The following is an 11,951-nucleotide window of genomic DNA, read 5'->3' as shown; positions in this document are numbered from 1 at the left end:
TTGAAGGTCAAGCAAAACAGGGGTAATACAAGGCTGAAAACGAGACCTTTTGAAACTTCTTCATGACTTCACCCAACCCTTCTCCCAGATAGAGTTATAGACCCACAAGACAAATTTAAAAACAATGAATAGAAAACCACCCATTGGAACTGATTCAAAAAAAAAAAAAAAAGCCACACATTGGAAAATTTCTTTTGGCCTCTTTTCTTCAAGCAATTCTTAGTCCCTTGCATAAAGCTCTGAAATGAGAGTCAGGCCTTGAGAGTTCTGATGTGAGTTAAGATGTGCGACTTACTTCTTGTTGGATCCCGAAGAGAGATTTGGATGGCATTCTCAATCGATGAAGGATTCATCGAGCCTTTTCAACAGAGGCTTTAATTATTCAGGCGTCCCCAAACTGACTAGCTCAGGATAAGTTCTCTGTTAAAATGTCACCCCAGTAACATGGACTGCACAGTGCAGGCATCGCTAGAGCAAAGAATTATAATTTTGTTACCTTGAAATCTTCATATCCATTTTGGAAGTCGTTTTCAAGTGCAGAGAGTCCAACTTGTATCTGCCAAAAGATAAAGGGAATAATGCAAAGAACTTAATGGAAAATGTGAAGACACAAGTGTAGAGGAATAATGCCTCCTTAACTCATCAATTAAAGTTTGCATCAATCACTACAGTGCAAGGAGGTGAAATAGAAATGAATTACAAAAGTACAACTGCTACTCTTCGTTAAAATTAATGATGCAGTGCCGCGCTGAAGTAGGATTGGAATAACGGCAAACAACATTGTAACTTGCTACTGAAGTTTCGTTTAGGTCTGGTTTTGATTCCAGTACAGATTTCAAACTTCTCCAATGCTTCTTCATATTTCCCATTCACAGTGAACAATCAGATTAGATGTCCAATCAGATCATGTGAGACAAGGGACAAGTTTCACCAAAGAAAATAATCTACGCGTTTGATAGAGAAAAACGACGCACTTTCATATTGACAATAAGATAATAGAGCAGGTACCCTACAATTTATTATAATTTTATGATTCTATCAGGGCTACATTGAAATGAACTGGTTTATGTTGCTAGATTTTCTAGGATATCAAAGTATTAACTAAACAAATTGATATGCTAAAACATGAATAAAAAGTGAAATTAATTCTTGTCTTCTTCAGCAATTAGTGTATTTATGAAATTCACTGTGGTATTTCTATGGGTAAATGGATTTCAATGATCTCAACCCTACTCAATAAAAGAAATTTTTCTTCAGGGCATTTTGTAGACACAATCAGTCATATTGAAAACATCTAGTACTTTGTCATGTTTAGAGGTGTAAATAGGGTCGTGCTGCCCGTGGCTCAGCACAACGGTTTGCAGGTTGTGCCAGATTCAATATGATTATGTAGGCCATGTTGGGTCTGGGGTTTTAGGTTCACGGGCCGGTGCGATACGGTACGACCCAGCCCACACCCCGTCCTTGCACGGCCCACAGCACGACCCATATATATTATTTATATATATTTAAATGATATTATATAAATTATAATTATATAATAATATATAGTATATAATATATTAATAAAATAAATAAAATTTTTATTTTATTATACTAATTTATTTAATTATTGTATATATAAACAATTTTATACACAATATTCATATAAAAATTAAAATTTTAAGTTTTTTGCCAATTTTTTTTTAAATAAATAGCTTTAACCCAATGCTTGCCGGGCCGACCCCAAATTTTTCACTGCGAAAGGCAGCACGGTCTGTAACGGTCCGTGGGCCGCTCGCGGGCATCAACTATCGAAAAAGGCATTTTGTTTGCTTGTACCGAATTTCATTTATTTCTAGGATCAGCTAACAGTCTAGTACTTTGTCATGTTCATATTATGGGGTCCATGGATAAAGAGTTTTATCTGATGGGTTTTGCTTTCAGCTCATTCAATACTTCTACATAGCTTGGTTGTTATCTTGTGCTTTGGATTTAAAATTAATTATTTAGTTGTCCTGGGGTCTTATAATCTGTTTTAACTTACAATTGCAGCATTGCTCATAGGAGAAAAGGTGAGAATATGGTTTACAATATACTGATTGATAACCACGTTTTACATACTTGAACTTGACTGAGATGGAGAAATTCGGGAGTGTTGGTGGCATCTTTACACTTGAACTGACAGGGTCCAATAGAGGGAGTAACAGAGTTGGTGGTTCAATTTTCACCAATATAAGTAGGTGAGGTATATTGATGTTCCAGTTTAGTCGATGTAATCATGTAACAACAAATTCCATCTTACATTTTTTTTGATAGGTTCATCTTACATTTCTTTTGGGCTAAAGCTGAAAATTCTATCTTGAGTTTCTGTAATCACTGTGTGACAGACTCTTGCTGTAATTACAACACCACATGGGAATGCTCCTAACCCACCAGATCATCTGTAACAATTGTGTGAGAGTCCCACTTTTTAAGTGACTTTTCTAAAAGTCCAATAAGCTGCTTTACCTTAATGCCAAACACAGCCTTAATCCAGCTAAACATTTCATCACCCAAGTCATTGCACAGAAGAAGAAAACATCCAAGACATGCAGCTTACTTTTCAACCTGGCTGCATCAGTCTTCTCAGATTTATAGGTTGGAGAAGAGTCTGATGGAACAGAAGGAAGCATTATAAGGTATTCTCATTTCTCATATATCAAGTTGAATGTCATTGGAAATCCGAAAGCAATTCAGAGTCATTCAACATGTGTAGGTGCATACTTCACACCTACAAATGTGGAACCTAATTAAAACTTATCAAGCTAGAGATTGAAAGTCAAGGAAGTCTAAAGATCACCATAGAAGTGTATTTAGTTGCAACTAGTGAACAGGGAAAAAACTTCAATTCCTTTGTCAGGACCCACTTATAAAGCATTGGCCCTTCGCAGAGGTCTTTTTCTCCACGTTCCTTCTGTTCCATTTACCTCAAGTATTTTTGCATCTGAAAACCAAATTTCTTAAGAGTTCAGATACTATGTTAATTGGGGAGTGCCTTCATGAAAATAAGCATACAAGATGGTGAACAGTAATGCAACTGCAGAATGTAATCCCCTTTGCCTTTTCAACTTGAAACAGGTCATACTCACTTGAATTCCCTTCACTCTGCTGTTGATCACTCCAGAGTTCCTCTCAGCTCTAATGATCTTTTTTTCTGTAAGCCCACCTGTATAATCCAACTTCCCTGGCAACAGGTAACATACATGCAAACACTGTGAATATGCAAAATGCCCTTGAACCTTACTTTGAAGGTTGGGGGCTAAACTGGGTCGACTGTGCAGTACATTGAAGATTACCCATTACTGTAAAGTAGAAAAGTGAAGGCCTTTGCGCAGTAAACTAACCGTATCTTTTCTGCATTTTCATGAGTAATGGGCTAACTCTCTGGCGGATGGTGTACATGGTTCTACCCTACTCAGCAGGCCATATTTCTGTCCAAACACGGCACTGACTACATTTTAAAACTCCATCATATACATGATCATGGACTCGTTATCCCAAATAAAACAGGATTCTAGTTTCTTGCTGTTGGTTCTCGGATTGGCCGAGGAAAACAAGGTAATTTCGTCCCTAGGCTACTGAGGCTGCCGAAGGCTTCCAGGGTTCGGAGAGGTTGCAACTGAGGTCTAGCTATGCAGGCCAAGGCGGAGGAGGCTCCGAGTACCGTGGAAGCCAAAGGCAGGTGGCCGAGGTACTGCAAGACAGAATACGTAACTTGAGGCAGAATCTCTGACAATCAAGTTAATATGGGGTACAAAGAGGGAAATAAAATATAGTTTTGAGACCAGTTCCAAATCCAGGTGTCGATTGTGTTAGACTCCCCCCTTTACCTGGAGGGGAGCACCCCTATTTATACTTGAGCTTCCTAGAGGAAGGTGGAGATGAACACCTGAGATGGGTGTCGTACAAGGGCAGTTAGAGAGCTTTGCGGGGACGCGTGGGCGCTCCGCGATTGGCTCCATACGAGAGGAGCACAGCAATTTCTGTTGTAGCAGATCTCGTTCCCAACTCTGGCGCTCGTGAGCTGGGCCTCCCAACCTCGAATGGGCTGGGTTGGCTCATCCCACATCACTTTCCCCCCACTCACGAGGCCGATGAGAAAAATTTGGCTTCGGATGATGGGAGTAGTAATGGTAGCGCTAGTGGGCCCGACAACCGAGGTGTACCCAACAGTGGTGTCCCCTTTCGCATCTTTACCTGGTTCGTCTTTGTAAGTTGGGCCAAGGCTGCGAGTGGTCTATAGTATTGCTGCTTTGGACAAGTGACCCGGGGGGCGCGCTCAGTGCGGACGCTCTGGTGCCGCCATTTGGGACGAGGACCTATGAAGCCGAAGGCTGTTTAAGCCGAGCGCCTGTGAGGTCGAGGATCCGTGCACGAGACGGATTTCTGTTCGGACCGGTGCGCACGTTCGCACGACTGGGTCGCATAAGCCGGTGGTTCATAGTGGGTGGACACATCGGTTCATCCTAAGCGTCATTTTGCCTTCCGAGGATGGGCGTTTGGGGGTGCGATGCGATTGGATTGCAGGTGTGGAGGCGTTTTGCGTCCGTTGGATCAGGGACAATCTGTGTTGTTGCTAGCACGTCATTTCGCCTTTCGAGGGTGAGCATTACACAGCGCACCATGATTGGGCTGTGGAGGTGGTGGCTTCTTAGCCGTTGGATCTTGAGAATTCTGGGCCATTCATTCTTCTCTAAATAGGGCCTTTAGCGGCAGCATTCTTGTCGTTTGCCTCTAAGTGCCTTTGCCTTCGAGTGAACTCAGCTTCCAGACTCTCCAACCTTTAACACTTCACTCTCACTCTTTCTTCCTCCACATTTCTTAGGTAACTTTAAACAACGTCTTTCTTAGGTTCTAGTCCTGAGTGCTATGATCTTCCGAATGAGTCAGACGGGAGCTCTTCCCATACCCCTTATCCCCTTTCCCCTTTGAGTCCTACTCTTGCCCCTCTTCGGCAGGAGGTTGAGGTGCTTCGGGGGAGGGTAGCCCCTGAGGGTGTCAAAGGCAGCCGTCGAGGTGAGGACCCTCCCTATGAGAGTGTTGCTTCTGTGACATCGAGGGAGGCTGAAGGGTCCTACCCAGCAGAAGGGGAGGGAACCCTAGACATTATTCTCCGCCTGTGTTTCGAGAACTCTTTGGATGGGGACCATGTCAAAGCTCTGGCAAAGCACTACTTCATTCCCTCGTCCTATGGTATGAGGGTGCCCGAAGTAGGCGAACGGCTGTGCACTCCTAATGAGGGGGAGATCTGCGTCTACCAACATTTTCTCCAATCCGGTCTTTGATTTCCCCTTCATCCGCTAATTTCCGAACTGTTGAGGGCGTATGAGATTACTCTTATCCAGCCGGTGCCCAATGTCGTTAGGACTATTTTGGCCATGCTGGTGGTGGCCCTGTTCCCGGGGGTGGAACTGACGCCAAGGCCCTTTTTAGTGTTGTTTGTGCCAAGGAGGCATTCTTCCAAGAACGACATGTACTACCTCCAACCCCGTAGAACCAAGCCGATAGACAACCCTTCTTCCATGCATAACTGGAAGGGAAAATTCATTTTTTTGTCATGTCCCGAGGGTTGGTCCTTCAAGTTGGGGTGGGGAGAGGTTAGCTAGGCTGTGGAGAAAAGTGTCCCCATGCTCACAAGTGAGGAGAAGGATGATCTCGCGTGGTTGCTTGACCTGGGGATAGTTTGAGCCTAGCCTTTGGTGGAGGAGGAGGTCCCACTAGTTTTTGCGGGGCTCAACCCTACTCCTCTCGATAGAAGAGGCCCTGCAGTCCCCTAACACGTCCTTTCCCCCCTTTTTTTGCTGCATTACTGATGGATTTGCTTTGTTTGCAGAGGTGTCGATGGATGCCCACTAGGCTATTCTGGAACATGCTTGTGCCATGCAGAAGGAGCATACTAAAATGCCCCAGAGGCCTTCTGACGGACAAAAGGAGGTCTCTACCCCTGTGAAAGGGGGGTCCTCTCGCTAGGTTCCTAGTAAAGGGGCCACTCTGGTTGCTCCCACGAAGGGAGCAACTTCATAAGTCCCTGCCAAGGGGAAGAAGCCTGTCGAGGAGGTGCCACCGACATGGGAGTAGCTCGTGCCGCCAAAGCCAACCAGTGGGTCGCATAAGCCCACCTAGGAAACTAAGGCAGGGCAGAAGACGCTGCCTGAAGAAGCCGCGGGGGATCAACGCCCATTGAAGGTGGCACTTTCCGGGGGCTCGACGGGGGATGCCTCGAGGGGGTCCCACAAAGAGCGAATGGGACCATTTTTTGCCCCCACACCCTTGGAGGAGCTCGCCGAGCAGTCCAACCAGATCTTCCGTCCCCAGTAGAACGTTAGCGAAGGGGACTCCATCCGAGAGGAGGGGGTTGGTCAGGCCCTGGTAAGAGGGGCCCTCCTCTCGAGGGACTGCTTTCAGATGCTGGGGAGCACGCCCAAGAGAGTCTACACTCAGGGCTTAGGAAGCCTGGCCGAGGTAACGCTTTTTCCTTTTTCTTCATGCCTTTTTCTTTTCTTGTAGAGTACTGATTGTTTCTTTACTGTAGGTCTTCCTTCACTATGTTGGTCTCGAGGACAGGCTGAAACTGACCTTGGCCTAGATGGACAAGCTGGAAGAGGAGAAGGGAAAGCTCTAACAAGCTGCCACCACTGTCGAGGAAAAGTACCATAAATTCCGATAGAGCCTCATCGACGAATAGAAGTTCTGTATGGAGGCTCAAGCGCAGCTGAAGGAGGCGCATAAAAGCCTCTCCAAGGAGCAGATGGAGAGGGCCCGCATCGCAAGCCATCTTTCTTGGTAGAGTGACACCTTACCCAAGCCGAGGGAGATGTGGCGGAGGTAAAGAAGAGGGTGGCCAAGGCGGAGAAGAGGGCTGAGGGAGCAGCAAAGCATGCCACGGAGGCCGAGCAAAAGGCTATTGATGCCGAGAAGAGGGCCCAGGAGGCAGAGAAGCGGGCCGAGGAACTGGCTGATCTTGCCTTAATGGCATACTTGGACAGGATCGAGGACACTAAGAAGGCACTCGCGGTGGCTCTACCTAACTTCGACGCCGAATCACTGAAGGTGATCCATGACTCTTCTGAGGAGGCTGCCAAATATGCTCTTCCCCCTCCTACAGGAGGCAAGGCTGTTTCTTCTTCAAGCTGGGCTTTTTCTATTTTCTTCTTCTTCTTGTTTTTTTGGCAATGTACATGTAATCGGCCTGAGGGGCCGTGAAACGATTTTGTAAAGCCGAAGGATTTTTTTGTGCATAATAAAAATCAATGGCATTTTTTTATTTTTTTGCTTCAATTGTTGCACTTGTGCTTTGTTGTATTGTTTTTTCTTGTATTTTTGCACCATTTTTGCACTTATGCTTTTTGTTGCCAAACGGTCCTTGCCCCTCCAAAAGGAAAAACACAGTGAGAGACAAGCGTAGTTCTCTTCAGTTTAGTTTGTGCATTAAAAGCGTGGCGTAGTGGTGGCCGAGGCAAAGCCTTCATGACTAAGCTGAGGTTTGCTTGGCCTAATGCCCTTCTAAGTGTTCACTTAGGCAAGGCCAAAGAGGCCTGTGATGGGGGAGGCCGAAGCGGAGCATGAAGCTCACCTAGCTCTCATCCCCTTATACTTAAGTAAATAGCAAGATGACCTGTCGACATGAGGGTGGGGGCTGAGGCTGAGCTGAGGTTTGCCTGTCTCCCACTCTTCTAAGTGTTGACTTCAGCGAGGCCGAAGTGGCCTGCCATATTGGGGGTGTGGCCGAGATAGAGCTGAGGCTCGTATGGCTCCGTGGGGTCTAGGCAGAGCCGAGGCTCGCTTGGCTCCCATGTCCTCGCATGTATGCTTTGACGAGGTCAAGCGCAACACTTCGAGGAGGCTGGCTTACTTTGCTGGTAGCGCTAAGTGTGAAAGTTCAGGAGTTTAGCCACCGCCGAGGTGAGGCGTTGAGGCACATGGGGTTACAATCACTTGTAGTACATCTAGAGGTTCTTTGAATTCCACGTCCGAGGTACAACTCTTCCATCTAGGTGTTCTAGGTGAAAAGTGCCAGGGCCAACAACTTGCTTGATTTTGTAGGGGCCTTCCAAGTTGGGGCCCAACTTCCCTATTCCGGGTTCAGGGACTATGACTTTTTTTAGGATAAGGTCTCCCTCTTGATAGTGTCTTTCTTTTACCATAGAGTTGTAGTAGTAGGCCACTCGCTACTGGTCAGCGGCTACCCTAATATGTGCTTGCTCTCAGGCTTCTTCCAACAGGTCTAAGTTTGCTATGAGGGATTCATCATTCTTGGCTTTATTGTATGCCTCAACTCGGAGTGTCGGCTGGCTGATCGCTGCTAGGATTACTGCTTTTGTGTCATAGGTTAAGTTGAAGGGAGTTTCTCCCATGGCTGTTCGAGGCGTAGTTCGGTAAGCCCAAAGCACACAATTCAGTATTCAGCCCATAGGCCTTTAGCTCAGTCCAATATGGTCTTCAGTCCATCCAGTATTGTCCTGTTGGTGACCTCGGCTAGGCCATTGGTTTGAGGATAGCCTACTGAGGTGTACTGTTACCTGATGCCAAGGGAGGCACACCACTCCCAGAACTTGGTGTCATCAAATTGCTTCCTGTTGTCGGTGACCAGCATGTAGGGTAGGCCAAAGCGATGGATGATGTTCTTCCAAAAGAAATTTTGGATGGCCCGTGCCGTGATGGTGGCCAAGGGCTCGACTTCCACCCACTTGGTGAAGTAGTCTACTGCAATGATGAGGTACTTTCTACCCCCCCGTCACCGGAGGAAAGTGGCCAAGGAGGTCCCTGCCCCATTTGGCAAAAAGCCATGGGCTGTTGAGGGCCGAGAGAGTGGTGACCGGCCTATGGCATAAGTCGGAATGCTTCTTGCATGGATCACACTTTTGCACAAATCTAGCAGCGTCCTTGTGGAGGGTAGAACTGAAGTAGCACTACCTTAGGGCATTTTGGGCTAGGGCTCTACCGCCTAGGTGGTTACCACATATGCCTTCGTGAATTTCTTGTAGCACATAGTTGCCCTCTTCCGGATGAAGGCATCGGAGGTAAGGCAAGGTGAAGGATCTTCGGTACAGCTTTTCCTCCAGCAAGGTATAGTGGGTTTCCTGTCGTTTGAGTCATTTTGCCTCATTTATGTCTTCGGGCAACCGTCCAATTGATAGGACGATGGGATCCATCCATGAAGGTTCAACCTCTATTGGGAGTACTCGGTTTTCTTCAATGGAGGGCCAAAGTAGCTTCTCGACGTGCATGGTCTGGCCAAGGGGTCCACTTGAGGTACTTGCCAACTTGGAGAGGGCGTCGGATCATGCCTTCTCGGCTCGTGGGACCCGTTGTAGGGAGAAGCATTGGAAGTGGCGGGCTAGATCTTGGAATTTGGCGAGGTACTTGGACATACTTTGTTCCATGGCCTCGTATTTGTCGTTCACTTGATTCACCACTAGCTAAGAGTCGCTGAAGGTTTCAACGTATGAGGACCCGAGGTCCCTAGCAAGCTGCAGACCATCGAGGAGGGCCTTGCACTCGGGTTTGTTATTTGATGCTAGGAAGTCAAATCTTAGCGCATACTCCAAGGCGACATCATCTAGGGTGAGGAGGATGAGATCCACTCTACTTCCTTTAGCATTGGAGGAATCGTCGACAAAGAGCTTCCATCGGGGTTGAGCCTCGTCATCCACATTATCCCCCTCAGCGTTTTCTGGGGGGATGGCGATGAGCTCGACTGAAGGTGCATTTTACTATGAAATCTACCAGGGTTTGTGCTTTGATTGCGGGCCTCGGTTGGTATTGGATGTTAAACTCAGACAGCTCGATGGCCCACTTTGTCAGGCATCCCGAGGTCTCGGGCTTGGCAAAGACATCCTTGAGGGGCTGGTTCGTCAGGGCCACTATAGTGTGGGCCTGGAAATACGGCCCGAATTTCCTTGTTGAAATCATGAGGGCGAAAGCCAAGTTTTCTATCTCAGGGTACCTGGCTTCAGTGTCGCAGAGGACCTTACTGGCATAGTACATTGGCTTCTGCACACCATCTTGCTTGATGAGGACTGAACTTACTGCTTCATCCCCGGTCGAGAGGTACAGGTACAGGGTTTCCCCTTCGGCCGGTCGGGCGAGGAGGGGAGGCGAAGTAAGGTACGCCTTGAGCTCGTTGAAAGCGCACTGGCATTCCTCCATCCATTGGAATTCTTTCAGCTTCTTGATGGCACGGAAGAAGGGTAGGTAGCGGTCGGCTAACTTTGACATGAAGCGATTGAGGGCTGCTATTCGGCTAGTGAGTTTTGGGTTTCCTTCACCGTCCAGGGGGGTGCCATGTCTAGTATGGCCTGTATCTTCTCAGGATTAGCCTCAATGCTTCTCTGAGTGACGATGAGACCTAAGAACTTTCTTGATGTGACGCCGAAGGAACACTTGCTAGGGTTGAGTTTCATGTTGTACTTCCTCCCCATCTGTTCTTTGAACACCTTGTTGACAAGGCGCTGGTAGGTGGCCCCAACATTCTTGAGGCCGAAGGGCATCACACGGTAGCAGTATGTGCCATGTTTGGTGATGAATGAGGTATTCTCTTCATCATCCGGGTGCATCTTTATCTAATTGTATCTAGAGAAGGCATCCATGAAGCTAAGTAGCTCGTACCCTGCATTGGCATCAATGAGGTGGTCTATCCTCAACAAAGGAAAACTGTCATTGGGGCAAGCTCGGTTAAGGTCTGTGAAATCAATGCAGATTTGCCATTTCCCATTAGCTTTCTTTACCATAATCACATTTGACAACCAGTTAGGGTAGTGTACCTCTCGAATGAAGCCGACGTCAAGTAACTTTTCAACTTCCTCCTCTATGGCCTTCCAACGCTCTGGTGCAAAGTTCCTCTTCTTTTTCCGAACTGGCCTAGAGCTCGGATCCATGCTAAACCTGTGTGAATGACCGAGGGGTCAATTCCGAACATGTCAACGTCGGACCAATCAAAGATGTCGGCATTAAGTCTAAGGAAACTTAGTAGTTCGGATAGGATCTCGGGGGGAAGGTTGGACCCAACGCAGACTGTTTTGTCGGGCTTATCCTCTTCTAAGGGGACCGAGATGAGGTCCTCATCCGGTTGGCCTCAGCTCGCTGGCTCCTCCCTGAGGCCAAGCCCTTGTAGTGGTAGACCTTCTTTTTTCTTGCCCTTTAGTGCTGCCACATAGCACTGACGGGCGGCGTGCTGGTCCCCACGAACAACTTTGACATCGTGCTCGGTGAAGAACTTCAAGGTGAGGTGGTAGGAGGAGATGGCTGCTTGGAGTGCATGAAGAGTTGGTCTCCCAATGATGGCGTTGTAGGGTGAGACAATCTTCACGACCAAGAACTCTGTCATCCTTGTCACCTGATGAAACTCCACCCCTACTGTAACTGGTAGGGAGATCTTGCCCTCTGGTTTGACGATGCTGCCGAAGAAGCTGACTAGTGGGGCATCTACTGATTGGAGGCCCTCCAGAGCTATCTTCATTTTCTCAAAAGCTTCGTAGAAAAAATACTGGCTGAGGAGCCACTATCAACAAGGATCCTTTTGACTACAAAGTTTGCAATGACGACCAAGACCACCAATGCGTCGTCATTGGGGACTACTACCCCCTTCAGGTCCTCGTCCGTGAAGGAGAGGGGTTCTTGCTTCTGCTTCTTGGGGGTCGGCCCCTGGATGTTCAGATGCCTGGCATAGGCTTTGCGAGCCAAGGCTGAGGCTCCACCCGAGGTCGTGCCTCCCACTATGACATCGATGACGCATGCTGCTTGTTGGTGTTGTTACTACTTAGAGGACGAGGCGTTGGCCTCGCCTCCGACATACTGCTTGAGGTGGCCCCAATGAATGAGGGACTCTATCTCATTTTTTAGATCATAACAGTCCTTGGTGTTGTGGCCGGTACCTCGGTGGAACTTGCAGTGTTTTTTGGGGTTCCCCCTGTGGGGGTTCTTCTTCAACT

General features: G+C 47.4%; 1 pseudogene; it reads right to left on the bottom strand.

Annotated features, from left to right (window-relative positions):
- Nucleotides 1-333: 333 nt before the first annotated feature.
- Nucleotides 334-10,239, bottom strand: LOC148844507 (protein MET1, chloroplastic-like; annotated as a pseudogene).
- Between the last annotated feature and the right edge of the window lie 1,712 nt (nucleotides 10,240-11,951).

This window comes from Nelumbo lutea, chromosome 7 (assembly GCF_056320005.1).
Source record: "Nelumbo lutea isolate HS-2025 chromosome 7, American lotus-T2T, whole genome shotgun sequence".
NCBI lineage: Eukaryota > Viridiplantae > Streptophyta > Magnoliopsida > Proteales > Nelumbonaceae > Nelumbo > Nelumbo lutea.
Note: the sequence above shows the minus strand (reverse complement) of the source record. Positions and strands in the feature narration are given on the sequence as shown.